The 22,684-nt window shown below is 32.6% G+C and overlaps 1 non-coding gene across 1 annotated transcript; it reads left to right on the top strand.

Annotated features, from left to right (window-relative positions):
* The first annotated feature begins 22,411 nt into the window (after positions 1 to 22,411).
* Positions 22,412 to 22,473, top strand: LOC124898355. The gene has a single exon (XR_007055325.1). It is a non-coding gene; the product is annotated as a small nucleolar RNA snoR101 (small nucleolar RNA).
* The last annotated feature ends 211 nt before the right edge of the window (positions 22,474 to 22,684 follow it).

Here is a 22,684-nt window from a genome sequence, read left to right as displayed (position 1 = left end):
GGTCGAATACCAAGGGAACACGTGACTTTGAAATCTCAGTAGTTGTAGTCAACAGGCAGAATAAGAAAAGTAAATGGGGCTCGAGCAAGTAACTATATTAACTTCAGTTGTAATCATTGTAGATGAACACTAGGATTGCATTCCCCCTGGCTTCTTAACTCCATAGGCTTATCGTGCATTGTTGAACCAACCCAATACCTTGCATGTAGAATCGATAAGTTATGTAGCTTCTACAGTCTTTTGGATGAGTAGAAGGATTTCACCCTTTACCTTTTGAGTCTCAGTATGTCACCTTACTAACCCTTATCTTGATCTCAGTTAACTATTATCTTTTGAGTCTCTAGTTACTATATGACAATTAACGGTCATTCACTATATTCCATTGTAGCATGGATCAACAATTAACTTCAAATTAATATTATCTTTATATTTTACTAGTGCGTAAACCCATTAATAAATCTATTATAATAAGATAAAGCAATGCGTGCCATGGGTATTGGTTCAGATCAACAATCGCACTTCCCCTACTTTTTTAATTCGCCAGGGTTTGCACAATCCTAGCTATGAGTTTTAGCCGCTCGTGATTGTGAAGAAATCAATAACATTCATAATACAAAGCATAGATGAAATCACAGTGATAAGAAGTGTAAAAACCCACAACCAAAACTAAATTATTCAACTCGAGTCAATAAAAGAGAATCTCAATATCAAAATCGGATCTTGGAATCAAAATATGTTTATGAGTACAGAAGTGCGTAAATTCTATTAAAAAGTACATAAGGGTTATTTATAGTTCATGAGAAAACCCTAAAACCAAAGCCCAAACAAAATACGAGAAAATTAGGTCGGTGGACATATGTGGTCTGTACCCATGGTCTGTCCCTAGGCGCAGACAATACCTGTGGTCCTGACACTGGGTGCAGGTACAAACCATAGGTACCAAGACCAAAAAATCCTACAAGTTCAGCTCTCGATATTATGGACTTCTGGTATTAGCTTTGCCTACATGCAGTCGTAGGTCTTACATGCGGCCACATGTTGACTTAGTAAGTGCCGAGAGTAATATTTCAGCACTTCTTTGATTCTCGAACATGCTTTGATCACAACTAAGTTGTAATACATCCCGAATATCCATAATTTCTCCAAAAAGTCTCCAAAAACACCTTTTTCACTAACTTAGTATACAAAACATGGTTTCCTGCAAAACATACCCAAAATAGATCATATCTAACAAAATAACCTCAGAAACCTGCATATTTTCCTCGTTTTAATCATTGAAAGTGTTATATTTCTATAGCACATCAGGATTACTTTATGACTTTACTATTCCTTTGGTCTTGGTTTTGGCTATGGTTTGGGGCATATCCCAGCCGAATATTCTTTGGTTTTGACTAGAGGCTTTGTTAGACTACTGTTGGCATGGGCGGTGTCGGTATTGGTATTAGCATTGGTATTGGTATTGGCATTGGTACAGGTATCGATTGGTTTTGGTTATAGACTTATTCTAATGTTTTTAAATTTATATTCTCTAATTTTGTTATATGCTTAAAATTCGGCCGACCTTCGGGTGTGGTGTGTTTGATTTGGATAGGTACAGTGGCTATCTCTGTTCCACGTAGGACTTGAGATACCCGTCAGAGCCAGGATCGAGTTTGGGTCATGACACTTGAGAGGTGGTATAACAAAGAGTAAAGATGCCAAAGGCTTCTTGAAAGAAATTGCAGACCGATTTGTTGCTAACGAAAAGGTTGAAACATGTACTACTCTTAATAAGATAGTTTCAATGTGATTATAGGAAAACAAAAATATAAGAGAGTACATTATGAAAATGACTAATCTTGTGACAAAACTCGGGGCCTTTAAGCTTGAGTTATCTGACAATATACTTGTGCACCTAGTTTTGATCTTTCTTCTAGCATAATTTACTCAATTTAAAGTTGCATATAATACTCATAAAGAGAAATGGACTTTGAATGAGTTTACAGCTTAATGTGTGCAGGAAGAAGATAGACTTAAACAAGAGAATATTGAAAGTGCTCAATTGGCATCTACTTCTGAAACTAAAACCACTTCAAATAAGTGAAAAGGAGTAAAACTAAGGAAACTGTAGATGAAGGAACATCACAGTCCAAGAATCCTAATACTTGTTTTTTTGCAAGAAAATTGGTCATAAAAAAAAGAATGTTCCAAGTATGCTGGCTGGCATGAAAAGAAAGGTAAACTTCTCAACTTTGTTTGTACAGAAGTTAATTTGGCTTGGTACTTAGTGACACTTGGAGGATAGATACTAGTGCAAATACTCACGTAAGTTCTACTATACAGGATTGTCTAAGGAGCCGACGCCGATTGATGTTTAAAGATACATCTATGTGGGAAATGATAATAAAAAAGTTGTTGAGGTTATTGATGTCCTTAGAATTCTACTAGATACTGTTTTTATATGAAATTAGAGGAAATATTTATCGTACCATCATTTAGATAGAATTTAATTTCTATTTCTTATTTGGATACAATTGTTCTATTAGAAATGGAATTGTTGTATTTCTCTAAATTCAATATTGTTAAAACTGGTACCCTGATTGATAAGTTATACAAATTAAATAGACAAGCCTCATACAGAAATGAAAACCTGTATTCAATTAACTTTGGTACTAAGTGCAGATTAACAATTTGAATTCATCAATGTTATGGTATAAGCGACTAGGTCATATTTCTAAACAAAGAATACGAAGGCTTGTGTCAGAAGAAATTTTTGATTCCCTTGATTAATCAAATTTTGAAGTTTGTATAGAATGTATTAAGGAAAAACAAATGAATATAAGGAAAAGAGGTGCTCGTAGGAGTAAAGAACCTTTACAGTTGATACATACAGACACTTTCGGCTCATTTCCTGCGATTTCATGGAATGGTCAACAATATTTTATTAACTTTATATATGACTACTCTCATTACAAATATCTCTATTTAATTCATAAGAAGTCACAATCTTTGAATGTTTTTATATTTTCAAGGTTGAAGTTGAAACTCAATTAGATAAGAAAATTAAGGTTTTCAAATTTGACTGTGGAGGAGAATACTAGGGTAGATACGATGGATCAAGTGAATAACATTTAGGACCTTTTGCAGAGTATTTGACAGAGTGTAGGATTGTACCTCAATACACTATATCAAGGACTCCAAGTCAAAAATGGTGTATCTGAGAGATGAAATAGAACTCTTAAGGATATGGTAAGAATTAAGATAAGTTATTTTTCTTTACCTGAATAGCTTTGGGGAGAATCAATAAATAATGCAGTTTACACCCTAAATAAAGCTCTAAGCAAAGTAATAGTTAAGACTCCATATGAGTTGAGGACTGGTAAGAAGCCTAGTATTTGGCACTTACATGTCTTGGAATGTCTAGTGAAAGCAAGGCGTTACAATCCTAATGAAAATAAAGTTGGAATCAAGAACTGATATCTGTTACTTTATAGGTTACTCAGAAAGATCGAGAGGTTTTAAGTTTTATGACTCCTCAAATAGATCTTTTTTTTAAATAGAAAATACCAAATTTATTGAGGATGTTGATTATAGTAGAAGTAATTGTTATATCCCGGGTTTTGAACCCTTGTAAATTTCCTAAGCTTTGGACCTTTTTGGCTTGGTATGACTTAATGGAGTCACTCGTACCCTTGGGTATGACTCGTGATCTATCTTAAGGGACCAATCATATTCTAGGTAGTAAGTTTAGCTTAGCTACATCACAAGGTATGAGTTTTATGGGTAAGAGTAGTATAGGAGCATATGAGTGGCATGGGGAAAGTCGTATGGTGTATGTGTGTATTGTCTTATAGAATTTATCCACTATACGGATGATGGGTATGAATGGGGGTGTCACTCATACCCATTAGGTACAAATGGGGAGGGTGACTCGTATAAAAACTAGTAGGTAAGATCATGGAAAGATTGGGTATGAGTTGGGGTACCACTCTTACCCTTAAATACAAGTGGTAAGGGTCCGTCGTATCCCTGGGCGTGGTTTATTTATAATTTTGAGTCAAGGGTAGTTTAGAAATTTCCTACTCCTAAACCTTATTATCCTCACATTATATATCCCTATATGGCCTTCCATAACACTTATTAAAGGATCATAACACTTTAAATACTCTCTCAAACCCACTCTTGGAAGATTGGAGGCTAGGGTTTCTCAAGTGTTCTTCAAAAGGCTCAAAGGTTGAGATTTCTTTCATGAATCTTCATGTATAAGGCATGAACTCCTTCCCTCATTGTTATTTCAAAATAAAGGCATGTGTATTATTTTTGAAATATTGGTTTATAAATCTATAATGGTGGGTTTCGAAATATTGTAGAGGATCTTTATATCTATAGTTTGGTAGTGGTTTAAATTGTGTTTTTACATGTTTTTGGTAATGGTTCACATATGTGGTTGGTTTTTTGTAATGTTTTAACTAATGGGTCTTGAGTAACCCTAATTATGGTGATTTACACATTGCTTTTGGTCTTGGAAAAAGGTGTGCCCTCAATATGTTCGATAAAATGCCTCAAAGAATGTTTTCACTCTATTATTGAACTTTCATTGGAACTCTTGTATGGTTTGGTTTGGTAGTGGAACTATAAATGTTTTTGGATGGTTTTGCATAGTTTACGTGGCTTAAATTATATAAATTCTTTAAATTTTTGGCATGGCCTAAAATGGTTTGGATTAGTTTAGAAAGGTAAAGGTTTTGGTGGCCACGATTGGTCTATTTTGAAAATATTGTGGGATACATGGAAATCCCACAAGTGAATGCATTAATGGATTTGGTTTAAATGGTTTGGAAAGGTAAAAGGATAAATAGTTATGCTTGTGGGGAAAATGGAAGTCCCCCAAGTGGTTTAATATTGTCTATGGAAAGGCACTTGAAAGTCCCCTTAACCCAAACAGTTTGGCTATGGATAAATGCTTGCAAGTATGGGTGGTATGACGATACCGCTGGTTATTAAATAGCCTTAGTTAATAAACGGTAAATGGATTGTTTGCATATGGTTTTAATTTGGGCATTAATTGCGGAATATGTAGCTAAGCAGTGAAAGGTGGAGGTTTTGGGGGGACCAAACCTGCAAACTCTTATTTTCCGATATAAGGGGTCTTGATGACCATATGCGTGAGTCATATTTTATATTAAGGGATGTACTATTCATCCCATGGGATATTTCCTGGTCATGCAGCTACACGTACTAGGACCCTTTCAGCAGGGGAAGCTGAACCCATACGGCCCATGGGTGTGGTTAAACGGCAAGGTTACACAGCCCAGTTAAATATTTTAACCGCATGCTAAACCCGGTTCCCTTTCCCAGCATGGTTATATATATATATAAGTATGGTTTATGTGCATGGTTGGTTTTACTTGGTTTTCACTGGTTGGAATTATTTTATCCTTATCCTGAGTACATGTTAGCGTTCACCCCTACAAGTCTATTGGCGTCTTTATACCCAAGCTATACAAGAATCATCCATTCTACTCCTCTTGCTTAGTGATCGAATTCGGGAACAACCATTAGATTGAAGTGTTGAGCTTCCATAGTTTAGAAGGCATCTATTTCCTATCTTGGGTTACTTCATATGTATTTCTTAACTTTCATAGACTTTGGTATGGTATGGTATGGATTGGTTAGGTCATATATATATACATACGTTGGATTATTATACTCGTTTTTAGTTTATAGTTTCTGTATTGGTTTGGTCGGTTATTGGGTGGATTGACTTGGTTGAGTTGGTCTCGGTTATAGAGTTATTCTAGAGTCGCCACAGTGATAAATATGTTATCTTGTTATATGTTTGGAAATGAACCAATTTAAGGTATGCATATTAGGGTTGGGTTGGGTAACAGGGGTAGTTCTCGGCCTTAGTTGGGCTTGGGATTTCCCATTATGTCTAGGCCCTGGCTCAGGTCATGATAATTTTATATTAGAGCTTTAGGTTTCGGGTTCGTGGGGTGTCCACAAATCCATGTCTAGTAGAGTCTTGCTTATATATGTGTTGTGTACCACACTTATAATTAGGAGGATACGAGGCATTTATGAATGTTTCACTTTCTTGGTTATTCTACTTTTGGGCTATGGAGTCTAAGGTCTTGAACTCTTCTCTAAATCTTCTTTGGTTTATCTTTCTGATTATGTACTCTCAATGATCTAAAGTCCGTGGAAACTCACATGTCCCACTCAAGGACAATATGGATGGATCTAGTCCAACTCATGAGGCACAGACCCGATCAAGGGTCGTAGCTTTTGGTTTTCCAGTAGAGTCTCACCGATCTCTACTAACCCTATTTTGGAAGGAGGGACTCATTCTTGGTTATCTCACATAAAGGTTACCAATGTTGAGTTTTGTCATTCTAATAATCTATGGACCCAGATAGTGGCAACTCTGTCAGGCCATTCTGATTGTATTAGTATGAGGAGGAATGAGGTAAGGTTGGGAAATAGGTAAGGTAAGGAGTCTAGGTATTTGTGGTCAATTGGGCCATATACATTGGTAGTGTCCCATAAGTATTAATGCATAGGCAAATAGAATATTGGTTACCACTTTTGGTTTCGGTATTGGTCAGGATTATCTCAAAGTTCTTACTATTCTTTAGGAGTTTGAGGCATCTTCTAGTGCCAACACTGGTATGTTAAAAACTCCTCTCTTTATGGTGTGTGTGTGTGTAGTTTACTTAATCTGGGGCTCTCTCTCTTTTGTGATCCCATTTATAGGTAAGTGTTTTGGTTATAGTCCTAAGGTTATTTTAAAATCTTTTCTCTATCTATTTCTACCCAGTATGTGACTTTGTAATTTCCAAAAGAGTCTATGAGGTATGTGGTATTTGTTGGTAATAAAGGGGTCTTGGTGGAATTGTTTGACTTGGATGCTGTAGATTTCAATGTCATTCGGGAATAGAGGGGTTGCACTCATTCTATGCGTCATTAGGATATGGGATCCATAGAAAGGTTGTCTTTCGGCTCCCTGGTGAGCCATTTATGGAATGGGAGGGTGGATTCATTCCCTATCTATTAAGGAAAAGGTTGTATTCTATCTTAGAGCTAGAAGATTGGTCTCCAAAGGGGTGTCTCTATTATCGGTTGGTCTGGATTACAGATTCTAACCCAGAAGGTCTTTTCTTACATTTGGCTTTGGTGATGCATGAATTTCTTATGGTCCTTCTAATAACCCTTATGGTGTCTTTCTAATAGGGAGACTAGTTTGGAATTGGTCTTGTTTCGGACATTTGTCCAAATTTCTATTCTTTTTGTATAGAATGGTTTTGGTAGATTTAAAGGATCTTAAGAAAAAATTAAGGGATCTCCTAAGTGAAGGTTTCATCAGTCTTAGTATTTTCTGTGGAGTGTCTTCATTCTTACATGCATAAAAAGGAATAGTTCCCTGGAAATAGGTAGCTTGTTGGTGGGTGACTAAGGAATTTAGGGTGTCCTTCTAGTGAGGGAGTACCTTATAAGTGAATTCTATTTTATATAGGGTACTTTACTTGTAGTGCGTGGTGGTTGATAGGCACTAAATGTGGATCTTAGATGTTTGATTTTGATTAAGGGAGTATTTTAGCTCGGGAATAGCAATGCGAGAATTGTGAAGTTAAGTTGGTAGGTTAGGGGTTAAGTCAGGGGATGGAATATATCATGGAGCATGTATGTATCTTTGTCCTAATACTTGTACTTTATTGATGGCATGCAATTGATTTCTAAATTCGTGGTTTTGAAAGTGGATTTTGGCACAATTGAGGATTTTGAGAAATTAATCACTTAATTGATTTTTCATGGATTATGATGCATTAGTCATGCTTTATTAATGTTTATGGACATTATAGGATGCATGGGAATGGTAAATGGATTTCAAGGTACTACTATTCCCCAATTACTTAGTTTTGGTTATGGAAAACTTTATATCCCCAAATTATTTGTGAGATTGCCATTGAATATAATTTTGTTATATGGTTTGACTACTCTTAATCTTCGTGTTGCATAAATGATTAAAGGAATCATGAATTAGTTTTGATTAGATTCGGATTATTTTGAAAAGGCCTTGGTGGCCATGGTTTGATTTTGAAATTGTTTTGGCTTAATTGGAAACCTTGGAGTAAATTGGGTCTTATGATTTTTTCATGTCTATGTCAGGCTCTAGGTAGCATTTGGTTGAATGAGATTTTTAGGTATAGGAAAACCAAGTGTCTCTAGTGTACAACCTCGGTGACGCCAATTAGGGTAGAGTGTTATGCTTGTATAGGTAATGGGATAAAGGTTGATGATTAGCCTTAAATTTTCTTTAATGGTCGACTACAAGGGAAGGTAGGGTTGCATATTTTGGTGCTTCTCTTCTATCAGTTAAGAGAAATACTCTACTAGTGTTATAGGCATTCTTATAGCACTTATTCTTGAGGTTCACATCTTGCGTTTGCCTTATTCCCTAGATATGAGTCTTGACCTTATATTAAGTTACTCATGGTATATCTGTGGTTGTGTTTCTTTCGATATCCAGTCTAAGGACTTCTTTTATGGTATAGTTTTGTCAGGATGGTTCTTCATTTCGGTCCAGGTGATTGTTATAAAGTACTTCCTTCCTTTGGTGTCGTGTCTTGTTCCGGAGTCTTGCTTTGGGAGGCATAGATAATTCTTATACTTCGGTTCCTTAATGACTCTTGTCATGTTAGAATAGTAGTGCCTTGGGAAGCATAGTGATGTTTTGAAATATGGAATGTAGAATTCCCTAAGTGGAGGAGAGTCTTGGGTGGCTACTAGAGTTACGATTTCAGAAGGTGTGGTAAGGTTGTTTTTATGATAAATGGTTAGGAAAGGAATAGGTGATAAAAATCCTTGTAGAAATAATAGAGGGTGCTAGATCTTTTGGTGGATAGATTATACCACAGGTATATAAGTGGTAGGCTTGAATGTCGTTATTGGTAGATATACTCATAGTTGTGTTGGGAACTTAAGAGGTTTGGTAAGGCATGGTTTTATGAATTATTTTCATGGCATAGTAGTGGTTCAGTTTTTGGTGTTCAATCATAGGTTGGGGATTTTGGTTATAATGGTTGGATATAGGATTGCTCATGTCCTTTACTCATAGTTCCATATAATGGTAATGAAAGCGAAGTAGCGCTTTGGGATAAATATGATGAGTAGAGCCTGGAGGCTTAAGTTAACACCTTTTAGCTTTGAATAGGCTTGAACATGGAATTGGTAGTGTATAGTTAGACTCAATATCTTGTAGTGATGTGTCTCAGTAAATTCTAAGATGGATTGGATTTGCTCTTTAGCATAAGTTCCATTCATTCGGTATCCCATGTGCTTGTGTTGGGGTAAGGTGTAGTTGGTTCCTTGGGGTGGTATATCTCGAATTCTTTTTTCTTTAATAGGAATCTTGGATTGGTAAGTTCGCCAGTTGATAACAAGAGGTGTGGCTTTGAAAATGATTCCATGGTGAAACTAAAAGTCCAAGGAAGTCATTTGGGATACGGAGGTGGACATGGAGTCCAAGGATCCACGTTGGTTCTTTGTTTCTGAAATTCATGTGTAAGGTGTGTGTTCTTCAACACATCTTTATTTTTTAACATGGTTAAAGGTGAGGAATGGTTCCTCTTGCATCTTTGTTTTCTAACTTAGTTAGAGGTCGGAATGAAAGTGTTGGGGTTTGAATCGTGCTTGGGGTATGTGATAATCTTCTCATCTTGGTTTGTATCCTTTTCTTCTCTCTTGGTTGGAGGAAAAGTTTGATGTGTGTTAAGGTGTTATCTCGTGCTTGTCCTTACCCGTACCTGTCATTCGAGGAAGAATGATCCTAGTTGGGGAGAAAGTTATATCTTGGGTTTTGGACCTTTGCAAATTTCGTAATCTTTAGACCTCTTTGGCTTGGTAAGACTTAATGGAGTCACTCGTACCCTTGGTTATGACTCGTGAGCTATCTTAAGGGACCAATTATATTCTAGGAAGTAAGGTTAGCTTAGCTACTTCACAAGGTATGACCCATATGGGCAAGAGTCGTATAGGAAAATACGAGTAGCATAGGGCCAGTCATATGGTACATATATATTTTGTCTTGTAAAATCTGTACACTATACGGATGGTGGGTACGATTGGGGGTGTCACTCATATCCAATATATATGAGTGGGGAGAGTGAGTCATATAGAAACCAGTAGGTAAGCTCATGGCAAGGTTGGGTATGAGTTGGGGTACCACTCGTACCCGTGGATACGAGTGGTGAGGGGATCGTACCCCTAGGCGTGGTTTGTTTATAATTTTTAAGTCAAGGGTAGTTTAGATATTTCCTAATCCTTAACCCTATTGTCTTCACATTATATATCCCTATATGGTCTTCCATAACACTTATTAAAGGATCATAACACATCAAATACTCTCTCAAACCCACTCTTGGAAGATTGGAGGCTAGGGTTTCTCAAGTGTTCTTCAAAAGGATTAAAGGTCGAGATTTCTTCCATGAATCTTCGTGTATAAGGCATGTACTCCTTCCTTTATTGTAATTTAAAAATAAAGGCATGGGTATTGTGTTTTAAACATTAATTTATGAATCTATAATGGTGGATTTTGAAATATTGTTGAGGGTCTTTCTGCATATGGGTTGGTATTGGTTTAAATTGTGTTTTTACATGCTTTTGGAAATGGTTCACATATGTGGTTGGTTGTTGGTTATGGTTTAACTAATGGGTCTTGAATAACCCTAATTATGGTGATTTACACATTGGTTTTGGTCTTGGAAAAAGGTGTGCCCTCAACATGTTCAATAAAATGCCTCAAAGAACGTTTTCACTCTATTGTTGAACTTTCATTGGAACTCTTATATGGTTTGGTTTGGTAATGGAACTCTAAATGTTTTTGGATGGTTTTGCATGGTTTACATGGTTTAAATTATATAAATTCTTTAAATGTTTGGCATGGTCTAAAATGGTTTGGATTGGTTTAAAAAGATAAAGGTTTTGGTGGCCATGATTGGTCTATTTTGAATACCTTGTGGGATACATGAAAATCCCACAAGTGAATGCATTAACAAAATTAGTTTAAATGGTTTGGAAAGGTAAAATTCTAAATGGTTATGCATGTGGTGAACATGGAAGTCCCTCAAGTGGTTTAATATTGTATATGGAAGGGCGCTTGAAAGTCCCGTTAACCTAAATGGTTTGGCTATGGATAAATGCTTGCAAGTATAGGTGGTATGACGATACCACTGGTTATTAAATAGCCTTGGTTAATAAATGGTAAATGGATTGTTTGAACATGGTTTTAATTTGGTTATTAATGGCAGGATATATAGCTAAGCCATGAAAGGTGGAGGTTCTGGGGGAACCGAAACTGGAAACTCATATTTGTCGATATGAGGGGTCTTGATGACCATTTGGGTGTGTCACATTTTATATTGGGGGATGTACTAGCCATCCTAAGGGATATTCCCTGGTCGTGCAGCTACACGCACTAGGACCCTTTCAGCAGGGGGAGCTGAACCCATACGGCCCATGGGGGTGGTTAAAGGCTAAGGTGCACAGCCCAAGTAAAGTTTTTAATGGCATGCTAAACCTGGTTCCCTTTTCCGGCATGGTTATATATATATATATATATATATATATATAAGTATGGTTTATGTGCATAGTCGGTTTTACTTGGTTTTCACTATTTGGCATTATTTTATCCTTATCCTGAGTACATGTTGGGGGGGCAGGTTTAATGTGGTTGACTTATTTGTTAATGCTATTTTCAATACTGCAAGAGTGCCTGAGGCTTGGAGATAGAGTACGATAATTCCATTATATCAAAACAAGGGTGACATTCAGAGTTGCAAAAACTATAGGCGTATTAAGTTGTTGAGTCACACTATGAAGATTTGGGAGAGGGTGGTTGAACGGAGATTGAGGAGGGTCATGCCCATTTTGGAGAATCATTTTGGTTTTATGCCTGGTCGCTAGACGAAAGAGGCAATCCACCTGGTGAGAAGATTGGTGGAGCAGTATAAGGAAAGGAAGAGGGATTTTCACATGCTGTTCATCGATCTGGAGAAGGGGTATGATAAAGTCCCTAGGGAGGTTCTTTGGAGATGCCTGAAGGTGAGAGGAGTTCTAATGGCATACATCAGTTCTAATGGCATACCGAACTGAATTTATTTTGGTTTGGTTATGGGTGTCATTTTTGTCAATCAAAAAACCAAACCAATATTAAACTATCAAACCGAATGCCCAGCCCTATGGACAACTGTGAACTTGGGTATGGTATGGATTGGTTAGGTCATATATATATACATACGTTGGATTATTGTACTCACTTTCGGTTTATTACTTCTACATCGGTTTGGTTAGTTATTGGGTGGATAGACTTGGTTGGGTTGGTCTCGATTATAGACATATTCCAGAGTCACCACAAGGATAAACATGTTGGGCTTGGGATTGCCCATTACGTCTAGGCCCTGGTTCGAGTAGTGACAATAATCAAAATAAATATTGTGCTTGAAGAGGAATTTGATAATATCGATTCTAGTAAAAATTATTAAATTACTTTACCAAATGTGTTTCGACCTATAAATCAGGATTATGGAGAAAACAAAATGATATTACCTTGTGTTCAACAACCTCAAGTTGAAGTGACTAAAAAAATATCACCTAGAGAAAGAAAAAATGCTACTACCTACGTCCCATTTTATGTGTCGCCATTTGACCGAACACGGAGTTTAAGAAATAAATGATGACTTTGTAAAGTTTAAGAACCTGTCCCTCTTAAAATTTACTTTTTAATTGTCTTTTCCTATTAAGTGGGACCTAGTAAGGATAAAATAGGGATGACGCCATTAAATAGTTACTAAATAAGGAAACATCACATTCTTTTTGGGATAGGCCAAAAAGGAAATGGTTACATAAAATGGAACGAAGGGAGTATTACGAACAATTATGTTGTTTATCTTAAAGAACATGATTATGACATGGGATTGGAAGATGATCCTATAACTTAGTCAAGCGAAATAATGTCCAAATTTTGCTAAATAAATCGAAGCCATGAAAGATGAGTTAAAGTCTATGAAAGACAATGGTGTTTGAAATCTTGTTGAGTTACCACAAGGATCAAAACTGATTGGTTGTAAGTAAATTTTTTAACCAAACGTGATTGAAAGATAACATTAAAATATATAATTCAAGCCTAGCTGCCAAGGGCTTCACTCAAAATAAAAGCAAAACTGATTGGTTGTAAGTAAATTTTTTAACCAAACGTGATTGAAAGATAACATTAAAATATATAAATCAAGCCTAGCTGCCAAGGGCTTCACTCAAAATAAAAGCATAGCTTTTAAAGAGACTTTTTCATCAGTTTCATCGAAAGACGCCTTTAGAATCATTGTGGCACTTGTAGATCATTATGACTTAGAGCTACATCAAATAGACGTAAGACTGCATTTCGTAATGGAGATATTGGTTTCATACATGATGCGACCAAAAACTTTTGAATCTCAAAATTTAAAGCACCTTGTATGTAAACTTAAGAAGTCCATATATAGTTTAAAATAGGCATCCCGTCAATGTATTGGAAGTTTGATCAGATGATAACCTCTTTGGATTTTAAGAAAAAAACTGTTGATCAGTGTATATATATCAAGTTTAGTGGAAGCAAATTTGTGATTGTTGTGCTATATATAGATAACATTCTACAGGCAAGAAGTGATGTAGATTTATTGTATGAAACCAAGAAATTTCTATCCAGCAAAATTAAAATGAAAGATCTTGGTGAGGGATCCTTTGTTCTAGGTATAGAGATCCATAGGGATCACACTAGAAACTTTCTTGAACTTTCGTAAAAAACATATATTAATAAGGTGCTTAAGTATATTTGGCATGCAAAATTCTCCTCAGGAAATACACCTGTGGCAAAAAGTGATAAAATTAGTTTGCTCAATATACAAATTTGGATATAGAGAAGAAAGAGATGGAAAAACCTCATATGTATCAGCAGCGGAAAGTCTCATGTATACACAAGTTTGTACGCGTCCAGATATAGTGTATATAGTAGAAATATTATGTCGATATTAAGTAATCGGGGAATATATCATTAAAAAGATGCAAAACGGGTTATGAGGTATCTACAAAGAGCTAAAGATTATATGCTCACTTATCAAAGATCGAAGCATTTAAAGATCGTAGGGTATTCTGATTCAGATTTTGTTGGATGTATTAGTAGTAGAAGATCTACATTAGCATTTGTTTTCATAATGGCTGGAGGAGTTGTTTCTTGAAAAAGTGTGAAACAAACATGAATAGTTTCTTCTACAATAAAAGTCGAATTTGTGGCCTACTGTGAAGCATCGAATCTGGGAATATGGCTAAGAAATTTTATCACTGGAATGCAAATAGTTGGTGGCATAGAAAGACCATTGAAAATTCATTAAGATAATAAGTCTACTGAGTTATATTCGAAGAACAGTCGAAGTTCATCAAAGTCAAAGTATATAGACATTAAGTTTTTGTTGGTGAAAGAAAGGGTTCAGAGTCGTCTTGTGTCGATTGAGCATATTAGTATAAACTTGATGATTGTGGATTCACTCACGAAGGTTTGCCACCTAAAATATTTTATGGGCATGTGACTCATATGGGTGTTGTCAAATTTGATTACGAGTCATTTTAGTGGGAGTTTGTTATTTTACTTATGTTATTTATCTGTTAAAGTTTATTTTCTGCATAGACTGAAATTTTATGAAATCTATGAATTTCTTGTGTTTGTTGATAACTCTGAAAACTAAAAATAGCATAAGGCATAAGAAAGTGATTTTGGACTATTAAAGTCATAAGGTAGGACCATTTGAAAATAGACATGACTTAGATCATTTTACATCTAATTTTCGTATTAGATCTATGTCATTGGTATTCTTGATATTTGTGATCATTGATGGGTTTAGTTTTGAATATATGTTACAAAGACCGCTTTGATCCTATAATGGTAGTATCAATGTACCAAATTATTTTAAAAAATTTATGCACACTAAAGTTTCATCTATGTATGATTATTCAGAAACATATGTGGTCCAAGTATAAGATTGTATGTAGTTTCTATTTTGTGGACTAATATTAATATATAGTACATAGATATGCAATCTCTAAAGAAGTCCAATTTATAATTTAATAAAGTATTAAAGCTTTTTGGGCCTAAAAAAAAAAAAAAAAAAGTAAATATATATTTATATGGGTTTAATTGCAGGAAATTACATGGGATGACCCCCATAGTAGGTAGCTTTGTTTTTTGTCTCCCATAAGCAAAGGTTTTAAAAATTAGTCGTCCTTCTTTTTTATGTATAAGACAAGTACTTTTTTATCGCTCTAACCTCCAATTTTTTATCTTTACCAGGCTCATTTGTTTCTCAACTCCTATTTTGTTTTCTCCTTTTTTATTTTTTTCGTTATTCTAGTTTTTTCTTTTATTTTTTTCTTTTTAAATTTTTGTTCATTTTTTAGAAATTTAATTCATTTTCTCAACTTTTATTTTCTTTTATGTTGTTTTTCTTCTCTTATTTTTTTTCTCAAACACTATTTATTTTCTCTCTTTTTTTAATTCATTTGTATCAAACTTTATTTTTTCTTTTCTCATTCTATTTTTTTTATTTTTCACAATCTTTATTTCTATTTTATTTTTTTCTTCTCATTTTTGTTTGTTTTCAACCTATATTTGTTTTCTTAACCTTTATTTTTTTTCTTCTTTTTTTTCTCGATCTTTTGTATTTTTTTTCCTCTTTCTTTTCTTTTCTTATCTTTTTTTCTCGACTCCTATTATTCTTTGCTAATGAATAGAAAGATGAATAATTTGCAATGAGTATCTTCTTTCTTTGACATCAAAGTAAACTTAAGAGCGTGAAAGTTCTTGGGTTAAGTCTTGCCTCTAAGACAAGAGTTCTAGAACATCTCGTAAATCTAAACACAATGTAGTAGTTTCAACTCTTGCCCATGACGCATAGCTTGTATTTTGAAAGTCCTTGGATTAAGTTTTGCCTCTAAGCAAAGAGTTATAGAGCATCTCATAAATCAAGATAATGTGGTAGTGTCAACTCTTACCAATGGAGCGTAACTTGTTGTTTAAAACTCCTTGGGCTAAGGCTTGCCTCTAATGAAAACGTTATCGAGCATCTCATAAATCAAGATACAATGTGGTAGTGACAACTCTTTCTCATGGGGTGTAAATTCTTGTGCAAAAGTCTATGTCCTAATTCTTATCTCTAAAACAAGAGTTGTAGAACATTTCTTAAATCAAGACACAATGTGGTAGTGTCACTTCTTGCTCATGGGGCATAACTTGTTTCTTTGGCAGGCTACGTCTTGCCTCTATGGCAAGAGTTATTGAACATCTCATAAATCAATACATAATATGGTAGTGTCAACTCTTTCTGATGACTTGCTATTTGAAAGTCCTTAGGCTAAGTCATGCCTCTAAGGCAAAAATTATAGATTATCTCAGAAATCAAGACAAAACATGGTAGCATTAACTCTTGCCCATGGGGCGTAATTTGTTGTTTGAAAGTCCTTGGGATAAGTCTTGCCTCTAAGGTAAGAGTTATAAAATATTTTATAAATCTAAACGCGATGTGGTAATGTCAACTCTTGCCCGTGGAGTATAATTTTTTGTTTGAAAATCCTTGATCGAAGTATTGCCTCTAAGACAATAGTTATAGAGCATCTCATAAATCAAGACACAGTGTAGTAGCGTCAACTCTTGCCCATAGGACGTAAATTACTATTTGAAAGTCCTTAGGCTAAGTCTTGCCACTACTACAAAAAACATTTTTTCAGACCACAAAAAATCGACCACAGCATGATGTCGCAAAAAAAACGACCACATGTGGTGGGTTATTTATTTTAAAAAAAAATTATTAAAAAAAGTGACCACAGGTGGTCGCTTTTATATTTTAAAATTTCAAAATAATCATTTCAATATTTTAATATTAATTATTATTTATTTAAAAAAAAATAGCAACCACTTGTGGTCGGTTTTGGAATTAAAAAAAATAAAAAAGAAAATAATTTTAAAAAATCGACCACTTGTGGTCGGTTTTATTTAAAAAAACATATTTATTTAAAAAGTATCCATTTGTGGTCGATTTTATTTTAAAAATTAAACTCAAAATATCTTATAAAAGCGACTACTATTTATTTAAAAAATACAATTACAAAGTATTTTTAAAAAGCGACCACTTGTGGTCAGTTTTATTTTAAAAATTAAAATATTTTATAAAAGCAACCACAATTGGTCGGTTTTGGAATTGAAAAAATATAAAAAAGAAAATTATTGAGGAAACCGACCACTTGTGGTTGCTTTCATATTAAAAATATAAAATATTTTCAAAAAAGAGACCACTTGTGGTCGGTTTTTAATAAAAAAGTAATTATATGTAAAATCAAATATATTATTTTTTGAAATTACATTGATCACACGTAGTCGATAACCAATATAATAATAATAAAAATAAATCAATCTTAGATTTTATAAAAATAAAATATAATAAAAAATATATCAAATAAAATAAATAAATTACGTTAGACATAATCTTTATCTTTTACTTATGTTTCAATATATAAAATAAATATTTTCCTTTGTATATACGTTAAATGATGTTAAACATGCGTAATCTTTGTATAATGAATATGTATATATATATCATACCATTGAGATAATGATATTATGCTACTATTTCCGTTATAATAATGTAATGTACATATATAACCGATAATTCATCAGAATACAATGAATGTGTTCTATTATGAGATAATATACTTGTGGATGTGATGTATATAGTACGCATTCAAGAGTTCATATATAAATATCTTTATATATATATATATGATGTAGTGAACGATCGATGAACGATGTAGTCAAAAACTAGTAGAATCTATCCAAATATATTGAATACCTTGATTTGAAATGATAGAAGTAATAATATATTGAACGTTGAAATTATATTAATGTAAGTTAATCAAATTAAGCGATAACTCATCAAAGTATGTATATGAAATACGTCGCATTATATTATTGTATAATATACTCGCGTACATATGTGATGTATATAGTACGTATTTAGAACTTGATATAGTCGACAATGTGTATATGTGCGTATGTATAGGAATACTAGTTAATAGTACGTGTTTTGTACGTGTACCTCACATTATTTAATAATAAATATATATTAACAGAATAAATTATTGCATACATAATTCGAAATAGAAAAAATTATGTAGTGTAAAATTTGTATAAAATTTAAATACATAAAAAGAAAATGAAAGTAGCTAAACTTTCTTGATATGAATTTTGAAAGAATAGAAAATTTAGCACTCCTAACTATAAATAGAGTTGAAAGGGAAATTCTTATTTTTTAAAAAAAATTACACAGATATTAAAAAGAAACTACAAATTAGAACTCTACATCCATTAATTATTATATTCAACTCTAATAAATTGTCAAAGATAAATAAAGCTAATTAACATTTTAATTTTATTTAACCCCCTCCTTACAAAAATAAAAAGATAGTGTGCTAATATATCATCTGTCATAAGTTATTTTGACTGTAATTTCATGAGAATATATGTAAATAGTTGATTAGGAATATCAAATTTCATATCGTTGATCCAAATAAAAATTTCATGAAAGAAATAGTAAAATTACTCTATCAACCTGAATAAAAAAGAATAATAATAAATCCGATTATAAGAGAAAAAGAAAAATACAGAATATTGATTACAATAATGGATGTGATGTTTTCTGAATGTGTTTTTAACTTTAATTTCATAGATTAATATATATACGCGGACTTACTCAATTCTCTAGTTTAAGATGCAGATATAGCCCTTATCTCATATTATTTTCGAGTACCCTCAGTTAAAGTAAAAAAAAGTCAATAGAAGTCCAACAGAAGTAACATAAGTACAAGAAATAACGGATAATAACAAAAACAACAAATAGTAACAAAATAAAAACTACAACAAAATAATATGATAATTGAGATATCAGAATAATACGGTTAAATCTAACCTTTACACAAAAATTCCTCAAAGTCCGATCGAATATTCATCTTCCACCTGTAAACTATAAAAATATAATACAATATATTGAGATGTCATAACAATACAGTTAAATCTAATCTTTATATAAAAATTTCTCAAAATCATCCTCCACGTGTATTAAGCAGAAAAATTAAGTGAATAAAAACTATAACAAAACAGTACGATAATTGAGATATTAAAATAATATGATAAAATTAAACCTTTACATCACAAAAATTTAAAAGTTTGATCAAAGATTCATATATAATATAGGCTTGAAATTGATCAAATTACTATACACCACACCTTCAAAGCTCATCGAAAAAATAGTTATAAGACTATCTTCGCCACCAAAAAGTTCATCAAAGAAATAGATAAGAATATCTCCGCTATCAAATGTTCCTACATCCGTCAAAAATATAATAAAAACATCGTGACAATTGAATTGTAATTGTAATTAGCAATTATATCACATTGAATTCACAAAAGATTAAGGAATTGACATATTTCAAAGGGAGTTCAGGTGTACAAAGAACACTGAACAATTTACTTTAATAGAAATTTTATTTATTTAAGGTAAAATTTTAATTAATTTAAAAGTATTAAATATTATGATTTCTTACATAGAATAAATAATCAAATCTAAAGAAATTATAAATCAAATTAATTGTGAATTTTTTTACATAGCGTGGGGGGATTTTTTGACCCCAGTTATTCTCTTTTCCTCACGTAGGCCATTTAGGATTTAATTTTGTTTACCCATTACAATATGTTTTTCGCAACTATTATTCTGTTTTCCTTTTTTTCAATTATTATTCTATTTTTTTCTATTTTTCTTACTTCGATCTTTTACAACTTACTTCTATTAGGATTTTACTATGTACTACTTCTACAATCTCCTAAAAAGAAGGAAAAAAGGGACTCTATTTAGTTGGTAACAAATAACTACAATTAGATATAATTTTTATTAAGTTAAGAATTTTAAATATTAATATAATAATTAAACATCAATTAATTTTTTAAAAAAGTAAAAAAATGATCTTATCTATGGTAAATCCGTTTGATGAAGGGCAAAAAATTCAAATCATATTTCAAATAATCTTCACACTTTTAATATATTGTAGATGTAGATAAAAATTTAATACATAAAATTTAGTGTATTTTAGTGTCATAAATATAAAAAATAATTAAATTCCTAAACAAAAGAGAAGATCATAATATTATCATGAATGCTTTATTGAGTGAATGTAATAAAATTATTAACATAAAATGGCTCATAAAACGACTTGAATATATATATATATATATATATATATATATATATATATAAAAGGATATGAGACCCCTACCTTTTCGATGTTGGTGTGAAGGTCAATATGCAGTGCTCCGCATGACTCCACGAGGTAACGCCAGCAGCTGAGCCAAAGCTCCTCACCATTCTCTTACAAAGTTTCACCATGCTGTTTTGTCAGCTGGGCTTGTACGAACTGCAATTCTAAGAAATTTTTCATAATGAAAATCTTTTTTCATGAAATTATTTTGAATCTCTTTCTATTACCCTTTAAATAAAATCACCTTAAAATCTTTTTTCTATTTGATTAAGGTAATAATTTACATGAAGCAAAATTTAATACAATTATTAACCTTCATGGAAAGTTGAACTCCAATAATAATTGAATTTGCAACCGTGTCAACTTAATTGAATTGCTTCGTCCAATTCCTAGTTGGATACCATCGAACATACAAGAGTAACACATATTAATTGAATTACTATGTAGTAGACAGAAAATAGAGTTATAAATAGAATAAAAATTAATTTAAAGAAGGTTTTCCATATAAGAGAAATAGATGCATATTGGCGTGATTTTGTGATTCTTTTATTAATTTCAATTAATATTTATGAAATTTAATAGTGCATTCACGCGTTTTCCAATAGGACAATAATTTGTTCATGAATCCTACGGCTAAAAGGATTTGCATAATTAGACTTCTTCCCATATGTGACTTCTACAAATTAGACTTTCTCGTATATTAATTGAATTAATAATAAATTAAGAAAAATAATAAAAAGACGATTCTGTCTATTGTGAATATTTTTAATGAAGGGAAAAAAGTTCAAATCACTTTTCTAAGGGTCTTCACATTTTTAATATATTATAGATATAGATATATAGTATATACATATTATGTAGTGAAGGTATATTAATGACATAAGATAAACTAACTGATAATTCATCTGAGTATATGTGAAATACGTTGTATATTATTATGGGGTAGTAAAATCTTGTATGTGATGTATATAGTACGTATTTGAAAGTTGGTAGCCAATTGAATATATTTATATATACATATATCTCGTGTAGTGACGCATGCAGTAATCGAAAGCTAGATAATGAATCTATATATCAAAATATTTTGAATAATACGTTGATATCATACTATTGAGGAAATAGACATACTCTGTTGTGTCAATGTAGACACTCATATATTATTGAAGTTGTAATAGCGTAAGACAATTAATCGATAATTTATCTTATTAATACGTTGTATTACGAGGTATATATATATATATATATATATATATATATATAAGATCGTATTTAAAAGCTAATTAAATAAAAATTTATCGTAATTTATAAATTTTATTGATATTACTATACGATTGAGAAAATATACTACTCGTGTTAATGTGATGATAAAATAACTAAATCGAACACTTATATTTTATTTTGTCAATAATTTTGTAAAAATCGATCACATGTGGTCAGTTTTTAAAAAGATTTTCAGAAAACCAACCACATGTTGTCGGTTTTTAAAAATATTTCCAGAAAAACGATCACAGGTGGTCGGTATTTCTGGTAATTTTTTTAAAAATCGACCACATATGGTCGGTTTATTATAATTAATTAAAAAATATTTTATTAAATAAATTTAATTCGACCCACCCAATCCATCAAAATAACACACAAACTACCCTCACCCCACCAACTCTACACACACCTCGCAATAGAGCAACACACACCTCGCAAATTAACCTAATTCGCAACCCGATTGGTGACGGCAGCTCGGCGACAGCAGCTTCATGGTGACACTTATCTCTGAACTTCAGGTGGGTCCTGTTGAAAAATTTACTTCACTAATGCTAAAACTTTGCACCTATGTATTGTCTTTAGTTGATGTATTTTGACCAAAAAATAGTTATATGGTTTGGCATTGAGGTTGTAGTAGTAATTGTTTTGTATGGTTACCTAAATATAAGATTTGAAATACAAAAATTCTAAAAGACTATCAGAATCTTACCCAACCAAATATTTATTTGGTTTGTTTTAAAAAAATATATGATAAATGGATTATGGTGCAAAGTTAGCTACATATGATGGCTTACACTTGATCGTTGAACTTCAGGTTAGTTATGTTGAAAAAATCATGTTACTGATGCTATAACTTTGCACCTATCTATTGAATTGACACAGAGTTTGAGATTGCTAAATTAAATTTAAGGGCCTGTTTAACAATACAAAGCTCATATTTTAGATGTTTAATTATGTCTTGATTTTCATATCTATCAATAAAATTATCCTTGTTCTTGTAACCTTTTTGACAAATTGATTAAATACTTTTGTTATCTTGTTATATCATTTTTAATCATGT

This window comes from Capsicum annuum, chromosome 4 (assembly GCF_002878395.1).
Source record: "Capsicum annuum cultivar UCD-10X-F1 chromosome 4, UCD10Xv1.1, whole genome shotgun sequence".
NCBI classification, from domain to species: domain Eukaryota; kingdom Viridiplantae; phylum Streptophyta; class Magnoliopsida; order Solanales; family Solanaceae; genus Capsicum; species Capsicum annuum.
This window is presented reverse-complemented; position numbering and strand designations above follow the sequence as displayed.